At 33.3% G+C, this 13,365-nt stretch overlaps 1 pseudogene; it reads left to right on the top strand.

Annotated features, from left to right (window-relative positions):
- LOC131801321 (muscle calcium channel subunit alpha-1-like) overlaps positions 1 to 13,365 on the top strand; it is a 269,768-nt pseudogene that overhangs the window by 239,209 nt on the left and 17,194 nt on the right.

Below are 13,365 nucleotides of genomic sequence, written 5' to 3'. Positions count from 1 at the left end.
TATACTTGTTCCGAAAAGTTGGTCCTATATAGACAATGCTAAACTTCAGAACGTAAATCCCATTAGACACTCTGTATAGCAAAATTTAAACAATTCCTGTGAGAAATGTGAGTCATTTCATCTTGCTGAATTTCCCCAGGTCCAATTCAGTATGTATTGTAGGTACTTTTGCCTTTGGAAGAACCCTGTCGAGTTTCTATACTGTGGACTTAACACGTAGTTCTTCGTGCCACTTAACCCGCTAATGCCCAGAAATTTATTGAAGGCCGCCAAAGACGATAAGTATTTCTACTGCGTATTTCTTGATGGTAAAGAATATTACCTATCAGTGTTGAAATATAGGTGCATAAAGTTTAGCGACTTGTCGAAACTAAAATATTTACATTAAAATCTCCTACTACATGCAAGGGAGACCTAGTTAAACATCAAGTCTTACTTAAACAAACATAATTAAAACAAATCCTGCTTGTGGGTCCACTGTCTACCTTAAATCAACCCCTAGGAAGTTTTGGCCCATTGTGTTATTTGCATTTAGTTTTTAAGCAAAATTATCACAAATACTTCCAATATATAATTTTGGAAGTGCTATACAAAGTACTAATAAGAAATTTAAAACACAAACATTTTATATAGAACTATTTTGGTGATGCTTGGAACACTTTCGATTTTATCATTGTATTGGGAAGTTTTATTGACATAGTTTATAGCGAAATTAAAACAAAAGAACAGGCATTAGCAACATGCGATGGACAGTCATGCAACAAAGCTAAGGTAAGATACTATTTGGTTATGAAATATTATTAATATGCCATTTTTTATAGGGAGGATCCACCTTAATTTCCATTAACTTCTTTCGACTTTTTCGAGTTATGCGTTTGGTTAAATTGTTGAGTAAAGGCGAAGGCATCCGTACGTTACTATGGACATTTATAAAATCATTTCAAGCACTTCCATATGTAGCACTTTTAATTGTAATGCTATTTTTTATCTACGCTGTTATTGGAATGCAGGTTTGTACGTCGAAAAAACATACATATGCACATATAGTCCATTTATCTAAAAAGTATAAAAAACAACTCTCATATCTAAATAACATTTGTTCACAATGCATCAAATATAGTATTTGGTTTCAGTATAAATATTCAAAATACTTCAATGAAGTTAACTTTAATGGTTAATGCCGGATTCAACATGAAATCATTTGTTATCTTATATTGTTGCGGGGCCTCACTAGCAATGTCTACATCACAGGCAATAATCACGAATTTTAGTGCTATGAAACAATAAACAAAACTGTAATAGATTCCGTTTAAGCCAGAGAGGTTTCTAGCACTATGTCAAGTTCTGCAAAACCTCCACCATAAGGCAAAGAAAAGCATTAAATATTAAGTTATTCGTACTAATTATTGGAAACACAACAAAGTCTGTCAATCGGAAATCGGTTGCTGAAAATCTTCCAAATACCGTGGAAACGATTCTACAGGTTTCCAGCTACTATTCGACTTTTAAATTCATAATATGAAAATATTCTGTTAACATGGCTAAAATCATTAATATTTTAAATAAATTCTTTTGAAAATTATAGTGAAATCGATTGGAGAATTCAAATGATGTCTTCAAACTACTATAAAAAGGGTTGATCGGGAATTTGTATAACTTGGAATTATGTATGTAAACAGCTGTCTGCTACAGTTCACATATTTGCATAATTTTGAGACAAAAGATCCGAGGGAGGTAGACCTTCGAAAGTTCGTTTTAGGTGCTCGTTATTAGGAGAACGACATCTGCCAAATAAGAATCAGCAAGAATATATGTAGGCCCTACATACAATTTTCATCCGACTTGACATTTAAACCCTTCAGAGCCGTAGTATACTATGCTTTTTGGTACGAGATACCCGATATAGCTTAAAGAAACATTTGGCAAATTTGGTCGGAATGTGTTTAGAGTTAGATCCCATATATATTTCCACCAAATTTTGTGTAGATTATTTTAATAAACTTTCTCAGCCATAATACGCTGCAAAGCAATGATATCTGCATAAAGATTCCGTTAATAACAGTAGAAATCGATTCAAACAAAGATATATTCATTTTTATTTTTGTAATGTTTAACTTTAAGTATGTACGGGGGTGTAGTATTTCATATTGTCGACAATCCGTAAATATTACCGAAATGCAATTTATTTTATTTAAATATCCTGCCAAATATTAAAAATGTCTGAAATTTTAAGTTGAGGACAATCTGAAAATGTATTTTTTTAAAGGTGAAATTGGCCCAAAATGTGTTTAATATGATATAACACATTATAAATATGCCACGATACTGAATAATCTTCTATAATAGATATACGGACGAAAAAAAAGTAAATTAGAAGACGTCACAAATTCACACGTTTAGCAATATTTTTATTTATAATTACTAAAATTTACATTGCTTCGCAAGTGTTATGCATTTCTTTATTTTTAATATAGTAGAAATAGTTTTTTTGCGAACATAAAACCATTACGTTTTTATTCAAACGACTAACTTCTGGTGATATTCTTCATATTAATAACTTATGTACACTTTGTAGTGTCTGTTCAATGATTGAACAATATCACACCTTAAATAATCAAGTTTTTCGCATTAAAATGTGTCATATTCAGTTATTCTGCAAACTTGTCCTATTTATTGACTATTTTCCTTGCTAAATTTGAATGATTATTTATCTGTGTTATGACTTCTTACTTAGTACCAATAGGACGCACACAATTGTATTTGTCTTGCAAATTCTGTTACTGCCCTTCATCGACAAAGGGTAGAGAATCAGTAAGTAAGTAATAAGTGTCTTTGGAAAATTAAAGCAAAACGTTTCGTTCATAAAAAAAACAAGTTAAAAAGCAGTAAGTTCGGCCGGGCCGAACTTTGAATACCCTCCACCATTTGGAACGAATTTGGAAATTTTAAAAAAATATAATCCTTAAAAAATGCTGTTAAATTTTAAAAATACCGAATATTGCCGTTATATTGGGGTCTATACGACGTGGGCATTGTTTGCCATTAGCCATAACCATATTCAAATTCGAAACTTTAAATAAACGGTGAATAATGTGGCTAAAATCATCAAAATATCGTATATAGGGAGGTACCATTATATCGGAGCTGTGCGAAGATCTGGACCAGCATAGACAATTTTATGTCACAGGCTATAGCATCCATTACTAACGTCAAATACGATATCTCAAACAATTTCAGTGGGTATTGTACCTAAACTCGTCAAAATACCGAATATAGGGAGGTACTGCATAGACATTTTTCTGTCACAGACTGTAGTTCCTATTATGAACTCTAAATACGAAATTTGAAACACTTCCGGTGAATAATGGCGCTAAAATCATCAAAATACCGAATATAGGGAGGTACCGTTATATGGGAACTATATGAAAACGTGGACCTACATGGCCCATTTACGAATTTAACCTGCCTACTGGAAAAATAAACAGGTGTGCAAAAGTTTAGCCTTTTATCTAAATTCGTTCGATAGATAGCGTGATTACAACAGACAGACAGACAGACAGACAAACGGACATGGCTAAATCGACTTAGAATTTTACGCTGATCAAGAATATATATAATTTGTTGGGTCCGACAATAGTATGGTGGAGGGTATAAAAAAAACTAAACAGATAAGTGAAAGTTAATATTTAATGCAATCAGCGAAAAGTCGAAAATAAAGAACGATAAATATAGAAGATATGATTAAATACAAAAACTGTGAACATGACTCAGTGAAACCTGTAAATTAAATACACTAATGAACTATTGATTGAATTTCATTAAACTAAATTTGTATAATCTAATAAAATATACAATCTAAAATGTGATTTTGAGATAAAGAAAAATCAATGTACTTTGAAACTCTGTTTAAAGGTGAACTTTTGCTTGCATTACTTTAAATTAATCTGATTCTGAAAGTAACAAAAAAATGTAAATTGAAACTGCCTGATATTCCCTAAAAATTACAACAAAAATGTAGAGAAGAGGGAACTTTCCCCCTCTCTTTAGACTACTGTTCATTGTAAATTTCAAAACGGCGATACTTATGGTTATATTTTCAAATTAAAAGTTTGGACAAAAACTTACGTAGTAGTCATCAACAAATTCGAGTAAAACTCGAATACCCGATTTTCTGTGGCTTTCAAAAAGTCGATAGTCAATTTTTTGTAAACTTGCAAAAACCGGTAGTTGAAAAATCAAGTTTTCACCTTTAAGTGCCCCGCGTGTGCTTAAAAAAGAAAGAAGAAAGCAGTAAGAGAAATAAAAGAATCTGAATGTAATAGTGGTACAAAAAAGAAATCAATTCACTTGTAAAAATTTTTTAATTGAATTCAGAGTGTCATTGGCAAAAGATCACTAACACCACAAAGTTGCATGCTATGTATTTTGATCGTTTACGGTGCACTATATATCTAACTTTGAAAATCGGTAAATACTTCCCCCCTTACCTCACTTACTCTTCGTGATGAGACTTTGCGATCAACAATGGCATTTCTTGAGCAGATTTGTACAAGTCAACATCTACCAGAAGTGTATCTGGAAATGAATAATATATTGGACATTTAAGGAACAGTAAACCAGCTTCACAGAGCGAGCATATTTAGACTGAGTTGTGTTTTGCGGAAATATACAAACAATCCCCTTGAATGAATGTGCTTATCAAAATCTGAAATGAAACCCTAACTCAACGACTAAGTTATTATAACGGACGACCGGGTACCTCAGAACGAATGGAAGTTAGGTCAAATCATGAAATTATGTTTAGGATCTGATAAAAATGTCAGAGTCTTTGACCTTAGAACTTCAACCTCATTTGCATTATCAACGACTTTCGCTTTCTTTCGACCTTTGCAAAGACGTTAATCACATTCCAATCGATCCTCATCTTCCAAACGCAGACAATAATTATCACCCGAACGTCATATATCTTTAAAACGACATAAACAACAACCATCCCCTGAACGTCCTTCATCAAACCGACCCCCTGAACTTCCTTTATCGTTGAAACCCCCTCAAGAGCATCTCGGCGGCAACAAACGCATGAACGTTATTCATCATCATCATGAAAACCTCCAAAACGACCTCAACAACCATCAACAAATAGAAGATCAACCGCCCTCAGCAAAGACGCATTCCAGCACGGTCTAAACCGACTACACGACCACTAGCACCAAAGGCTGTATCACATGATGATACATAATGCTAACGAACCCCTGGTTTTATACGCGTTTAGAACGCATCTGGCATACCTGTCGAGTAAGTGTGAACTTTGCTGCCATCGTTTCTCGGGCTACTGTCCGTCTGCAGACACAGCTCAGTCTGGAAACGTTTACCTATAAGACACACGTTTTGTGAAATTAGTAATCGCGCATAGACCCGTACTGTAGTTTATGTGGATCACCGAAGACGTTATCGAAGTTGCACACGAAAAGTTATCGAAAACAAAGTTTGTAATGATTTTATAGCGGAAAAAAGGTATACAAAAAGAAATAAGAAATAGGTAAAATTGTAAGTATTATTTTATTTTGATTATAATCAGTTACTCCACTTAAGGCAATGCTAAGGGACTGATTTAGTCACGAATATTTTCCTTATTGTGCCACTTTCTACTCTTCCTCTACTCAACAAAAAACACTTCAAGCTATGTTTTTCCTTGTTAATGCCACTTTGTACTAATCCTATGTGTCCGAAGACGAGGGAAACAAAAAGCACTTGGATTCAAGATATACTTTAACACACAAATACCATATAAATTACTCAGAAATAACATATTTCCAATTTCTTACTATCACATGTATTTCTCTCCGTATGAGACATTATTGTTTCCTCAGGAGCCGTATAGAAAAAAAAATATATTAAAAAATATATTAAACCAAAAAGTATTAGCTTAAGTAATGATATCTAATATTCGTTTATTGACTACTATGAGAACTTGTCAACCCGAGTTGGCAGATTGCCTTTATTATACTGTTACAACCGTGCAAAGAGCAAGAAATTTCTAGGCTAAAATAATAAGTAACCCTACATAAGGGAGACCGACTTAACCATTGCCGCTCACCTTGAAACATTGGACAATATTGCAATAATTATTAATAACATTTTTTTGCAATACTATTCAAAAATGAAATTATTTCGATAGGCAATACAATTCAATATCAAGACACTTAGTAGCAATGTAATTCAATGAGTGCCGAGTTTGTATTCACGCAATTTGCGATAGCAATGCATCAATACATCAATTAGCCTAAGTTACATGGTTGTAATGAACTGCGCGATCCCTTTGAAAAGGCTCTCGCAAACGTGGCTAACACGACAGCAAGGATCCAACAACGGTCTAACCGGGATGCAGGAGTTAGGCAATAACAGACGAAAAACCAAAGTCAGGGACAGGGCGATGATACGAAACAAACGGAAACATAGGCGGAGAACAGAAAGATACAAACTCAACGAACTGTGGCGAAGTACGATGAGCGCCTTGTGTTTTATTGGCTTTGTATGGTACTAAAGTCGACACACGATGAGGAAGGCGGGAATGCAGTAGGAAAAGATGCCGACGGACATCATGACAAGGATTGGGTTCCGATCGGGCTTCAGTTTGACCCACGTTCATCATAACCACTGAACTTATGCTGGAGATATCCATTCGCTCTTCATCAGACATTGGGGTATCCGCGAAGTCAAAGTCCAACGAGATTACTGCAGGTTCTATAGCTAAACAACACAAATATATGACGACAAGGAGGAATAAATTAGTTCTGGAGTATTACTAATTTTCTTCTTGGCCGCCGTAACGCTCCTTGTGCTGTCTTGACGTTAACTACGCGAATCATTCCATCATCGCCGAGATGAACCTGTACTATTTGTCCTAACCTCCAAACCGTTTGGGGTAGCTGCTCCTGGCGAAAAACAACAAAATCATCTCATTTCTGATCTCTTGATATTCGCTTGAAGTACCTAATAGTTCTCGATTTTTTCAATAAAGGTCTTAAAATCCTTTTCTGGTGTTCGCGAAGCACCTACAAAGTTCGTACCATTGTCTTAGAACACAGTATTAGGACAACCACGACATGAGAAAAACCTATGAAAGGCGGCTAAGAAAGGCTCCGTTAACAAATCTGATACCGCCTCCTATTGGAGAAACACACGAACATAAGCCTTGGTGATTCTACAGGCCCGATCCGTAAATGACTTAATTTCAAAGGGTCCGTCAATGTCGAGATTGGTTGTCTTAAAGGCCTAGAAATCACGGTCCGTTGTGGGCGCAACGCAGCCGTGATCTGTTGACCGCAGCGTTTTTTTTTTTTTTCTACAATACACGTATTGTATTTTCGAATAAACGCTCGAGTCAAGGTTTTTATCAGAAGAATCCAATATATAATGCGGACGATGCGTAATATTAACTGATTTCCACCTTTAATATTATTGCAGAGATAAAAAGCGGTGGTTATTTATTTTTCATAAAAGTTTTATTAATTAGAGAAGAGACTTGAAAAATGATATGTACACGAAGGAGAATCTAAGTTGAAGTTAAGAAAAAGTAAACTTATTTCTGCTTTTTCGACATTTTTGATTGTTAATAAAAACAATTGTTTGAGCTTGAGGTCAATCTTTTTGGTTTTTAATTATTTTTTTTTTTCCCAATATTTCGAAACTCTTTGAATTTCATCATCAGGGTGATCTACAAATTAAATAACAAAAATATACAACATATTAGTATTATCACAGCAATATATATATTTGCTTACCTGCAAATAATTAGAATCATAAACTTAAACCTAGCGAAGTGTGACTACAACCGCCAAGTATTATTATTGCACTGATAATTATTTGCTTATTACACGATCTCTTTTTGTTAAATGCCTGTAGCAGTAGACTGTGTTGTCCGTGACTGCTTTGCTGCTTAATCTTTTTGTTGTCGATAAACTATTGTGGAACATCTCTTTTGTTAGTCTTTTGTTATAGTTATGTTCCGTTTGTAACACTCTCACGTCATCGATCTTGGATGTATGGTTGTTCTGTTTACAGCATTCGGCTAACGCCGTTTTTTTGTATTGAATTATTTTTTTTTATGTTATGTCTGATTTGTGTGCCGACATCCTAGCTTTATTTTGTTTTTTTGTTGTGCCAACGTGAAGTTTTCCTCAACTTTCTTCCTTATTACCACCACATTCAATTTCGTATACTACATTTTGTTTGTCCATTTTAGGAATTTTACTTTACATGTTTGTGAATACAGATTTAGCTGTGTTATGTGAGCCATGTGCTATTGTGCATTTATTTTTGTCATATATTTCTGACTTTTCCAATCTGTCTGATATAATTGGTAAATTTATCAGGGACTTGTACATCTTCGGCGGATCTGTTGTATGTTTACTATGCAATAATAACACTTGACGCTAGATTTAAATTTATTATTTTTATTATTTGCAAGTATTTTTACGTGTTTATGTCTTAGCATGCTGTGATAATGTTAATATGTTGCATTTTTGTTATTTAATTTTTAGATCAACCCGATAAAATAAATAATTAAAAACCAAAAAGATTCAACAAAAATGCAAACGTTATTTACAAATAAAATTGAAACATTCAGAGTGTCACAAAACCCCCTTTCAATCACTACGTTTCAATTTTGTCGAAACTGTATAAATTTGCTTGTGCCCAATGATTTTGTAAACGTATTGTATTTTCGAATAAACGCTCGAGTCAAGGTTTTTATCAGAAGAATCCAATATATAATGCGGACGATGCGTAATATTAACTGATTTCCACCTTTAATATTATTGCTGAGATGAAAAGCGGTGGTTATTTATTTTTCATAAAAGTTTTATTAATTAGAGAAGAGACTTGAAAAATGATATGTAAACGAAGGAGAATCTAAGTTGAAGTTAAGAAAAAGTAAACTTATTTCTGCTTTTTCGACATTTTTGATTGTTAATAAAAACAATTGTTTGAGCTTGAGGTCAATCTTTTTGGTTTTTAATTATTTTTTTTTCCCAATATTTCGAAACTCTTTGAATTTCATCATCAGGGTGATCTACAAATTAAATAACAAAAATATACAACATATTAGTATTATCACAGCAATATATATATTTGCTTACCTGCAAATAATTAGAATCATAAACTTAAACCTAGCGAAGTGTGACTACAACCGCCAAGTATTATTATTGCACTGATAATTATTTGCTTATTACACGATCTCTTTTTGTTAAATGCCTGTAGCAGTAGACTGTGTTGTCCGTGACTGCTTTGCTGCTTAATCTTTTTGTTGTCGATAAACTATTGTGGAACATCTCTTTTGTTAGTCTTTTGTTATAGTGATGTTCCGTTTGTAACACTCTCACGTCATCGATCTTGGATGTAGGATTGTTCTGTTTACAGCATTCGGCTAACGCCGTTTTTTTTGTATTGAATTATTTTTTTTTATGTTATGTCTGATTTGTGTGCCGACATCCTAGCTTTATTTTGTTTTTTTGTTGTGCCAACGCGAAGTTTTCCTCAACTTTCTTCCTTATTACCACCACATTCAATTTCGTATACTACATTATGCTTGTCCATTTTAGGAATTTTACTTTACATGTTTGTGAATACAGATTTAGTTGTGTTATGTGAGCCATGTGCTATTGTGCATTTAGTTTTGTCATATATTTCTGACTTTTCCAATCTGTCTGATATAATTGGTAAATTTATCAGGGACTTGTACATCTTCGGTGGATCTGTTGTATGTTTACTATGCAATAATAACACTTGACGCTAGATTTAAATTTATTATTTTTATTATTTGCAAGTATTTTTACGTGTTTATGTCCTAGCATGCTGTGATAATGTTAATATGTTGCATTTTTGTTATTTAATTTTTAGATCAACCCGATAAAATAAATAATTAAAAACCAAAAAGATTCAACAAAAATGCAAACGTTATTTACAAATAAAATTGAAACATTCAGAGTGCCACAAAACCCCCTTTCAATCACTACGTTTCAATTTTGTCGAAACTGTATAAATTTGCTTGTACCCAATGATTTTGTAAACATGTCTGCTGCTTGCGACTCTCTTGATATATATTGAAACTTTATGATTCCATTGGCTATGTGATTTCGTATAAAGTAAAACTTCACATCAATATGTTTTGATATTTTGCTGTAAGAATTTTGTTCTATGCCGATACATCCTCTGTCATCCTCATTTAGAACGTTTAAATCTATAAGAATTCCTCTAATAAAAAAAATTCCGAAACAACATAACTGAGGGGTATGTATTCCACTTCGCTTGATGAGGTTGCAACTCTATTGGAAGAATCAATGCCTTTTTCATTGGAGACTTTGTAGGATTGCACTCCTTCATTGAAAATATTTCAAGAACCAGCGTCGTTGTGCCTTTAGTTCTCTCATATTATCTTCGTTCCCAAGTAATATTGTAGGGATCCACAGTGGGACATTGAATAATGAACGTAGATCCGAGATTACCTTCCACATAATTATTATTATATGTTGACAGTTTTACCTTTGAACATCATATCTTACTAATGATTTAGACCTGCATTTTAAACTCTGAAATTCTGTCAAATAAATACAATATCTTTAGACGTGACGTGGAAGCAACGGCGGTGAAGTGCTCATAGCTGTCTCCAATACCTTTTTATGCCAATTATCTTGATTCTCCTCCAAATATTGAGTTCATTACGTCAAAGCCATCAACAATTTGAAAAAAGCTCATATATTCCTCCATCATCACCGCAAATAATTTATGAAGAGCATAGCCATGCATTAAAAAGCAGCTTCGCAAAAAAACTAAGCTAGAGGATCTTATTTGTATACTTGGCGATTTTAATATACCAAACATGTTGTGGAATTTTTTACCTGGGGATAAATACCTTTTTCCTGAAAACATACACAAATTTTATGAAGTATTCTTCGATACACTTAATAAATCTTCCATTGACTACGGAAGATATTCTGTAGCACGGTATGAATATACTACTATGAATAATATTTGCTATTCAAAATATCTGACCAAACTCAAAAACAACTTTAGTCTTTCAAGGAATTTGTCAAATCGAAGCGAAAGTACACTGATTTTCTACCAAATTTAAAGTATGACGATGCTGAATGCTGTGATAAAAATTTTATATCTAACTTGTTTGCAGACTTCTTCAGTGCAACATATTCTACTAAAGCAATATCTACCCCTTCGAAATTAACACTAATCAATCAATATATATTTCACTATTAAACAGCACTATAGTTTTAAATGGATTGAAAACGTTGAAGTATGGGTATGATTTTGGACCAAATAAGATCCCGAGTTGCATCCTGAGGAAGTGCGCCGATGCTTTTGTTTATCCTCTTACTATATTGTTCAATGCTTCCATAACTCAAAAACGGAGATAAATCTAATGTGGGTAATTACCGAGGAAGAGCAAAGCTTTTCGAAAAACTGATTACTTAAAATCTTATCCATTGCTTTGGTTCTATTGTTTCACCCTATCAGAACGGATTTGAGAGGAAGTGTTCTACAACAACAAACCTCATGCAGTATATATATATATATATATATATATATATATATATATATATATATATATATATATATATATATATATATATATATATATATATATATATATATGTGTGTGTGTGTGTGTGTGTGTGTGTGTAAATCAAATATTTTCAAGCTTTAATCGTAATAATTTATGACCATTTTGACTTCAATACTCCAACGCTCCTTTTAAACTTTGCATTAAGGAACACTCTGTCTAACACTACTGTTACTAGTACTTTATTGAAATGCGTAATTATGCAAAGGCCTGTATACCCCTACTACGCTCTCTCTTATCAGGTTCAATGAGGTGCATCTATGGCGACATTGATTCATGTGTTTCTAAATTTTATGGACAGCTCTATTTCGCTCTAAATAGCTCCGTATCAATGGCAAAACGATTAGTTGACCAAGGCCCTGTTTGGTTTACAACTACTTTAAGACGTCTACGCAATATTAAAAAAAGACTTTTTAAAAAAGTCAAAAAATCTGACACTGCTGTAAATTATTCAAAATATTTCAAGGCAAGAAATAGATATAATTCGGGAAACTCGAAATATTATTCTCAGCATTTAGCCCAAATCCGGCAGAATTTATTAAACAATCTTTAGGTTTTTTAAATTTGTAAACTCCAAAAGGAGATCTCAGACATTTCCCTCCAGCATAAAACTTGGTAGTAAAGAGTCTTCAGACAATCTTGAAATTGCAAATTTATTTGCTGACTTTTTCAGTCTTTCTGTACCCAGGCCACATCTATAGGCTTTTGCGAAATTCATACCACAATAAATCACTTCCCCTACGAAGTCTTAAAGGGGTTAAAGATATTACGCTCCTCATTTTCCATTGGCCCTGACGGTGTTTCATATATTTTAAAATCTTGTGCTAGAGAATTATACATACCTTTGACTACAATATTTAACTACTCCTTGAAAATAGGTTATTTTCCAAGCTTCTGCAGATCGAGTTTCGTTATTCCACTTCATAAATCAAGCAATAGACGTTTCATAGATAATTATAAATGCATTGCTAAGTTAAGCGCCATTCCTAAACTTTTTGAACTCTCAGTATCACGTCAGATGTCACATTTTATAAAAAGCAGAATATACCCTTTTCAGCATGTTTTTTGAAAGGCAGATCTACTACTTCTAATCTTTTAGAATTTGTGTGCCATGTTCAAAACGGATTTGTAAATAAACAACAAACTGACGCTATTTATACAGACTTCAGTATAGTCTTTGATACCGCAGTGCATAAGCATTTGTTATATATGGGTTGCTATGGGTTTTCCGACTGCTTTATTTGGCTGAATTTCATCATACTTGGAGGGTCGTTCCCAAAAAGTTATATTCAATGATTCCTTTTCCAAAAATATTGTTGTTTCTTCTGGCGAAGAATAGGGTAGTCATTTGGGTCCTTTACTTTTTGTTCTGTATCTTAATGGTCTCCCGTATCACATTCGATTCTCTAAAATATTAATCTATGCTGATGATGTGAAGCTTTACATGCATATAAATTCCCTTGACGATTCTACTTTCCTACAGCACGATGTTCATTCCCTTTTGAACTGGACAAGAACCCACCCCATATCCGACTGCTAGCTAAAATAAATGACTCCCACCGTCACTTTTAAACATGTATAAAATTTACGTACTTTAACATCTTCCAATACAATCATAGTTTGCAAATATTATTTTCTATTGTTATAATAATTTATTTTTTTTTCCTAGATGGTTACTTATCCTACATTCAGTCAAATCTAAGTAATATAAATAAAATTTAAATTAATGT

The sequence above is a fragment of the Musca domestica genome, unplaced genomic scaffold, assembly GCF_030504385.1.
Source record: "Musca domestica strain aabys unplaced genomic scaffold, Musca_domestica.polishedcontigs.V.1.1 150, whole genome shotgun sequence".
NCBI classification, from domain to species: Eukaryota; Metazoa; Arthropoda; class Insecta; order Diptera; family Muscidae; genus Musca; species Musca domestica.
Note: the sequence above shows the minus strand (reverse complement) of the source record. Positions and strands in the feature narration are given on the sequence as shown.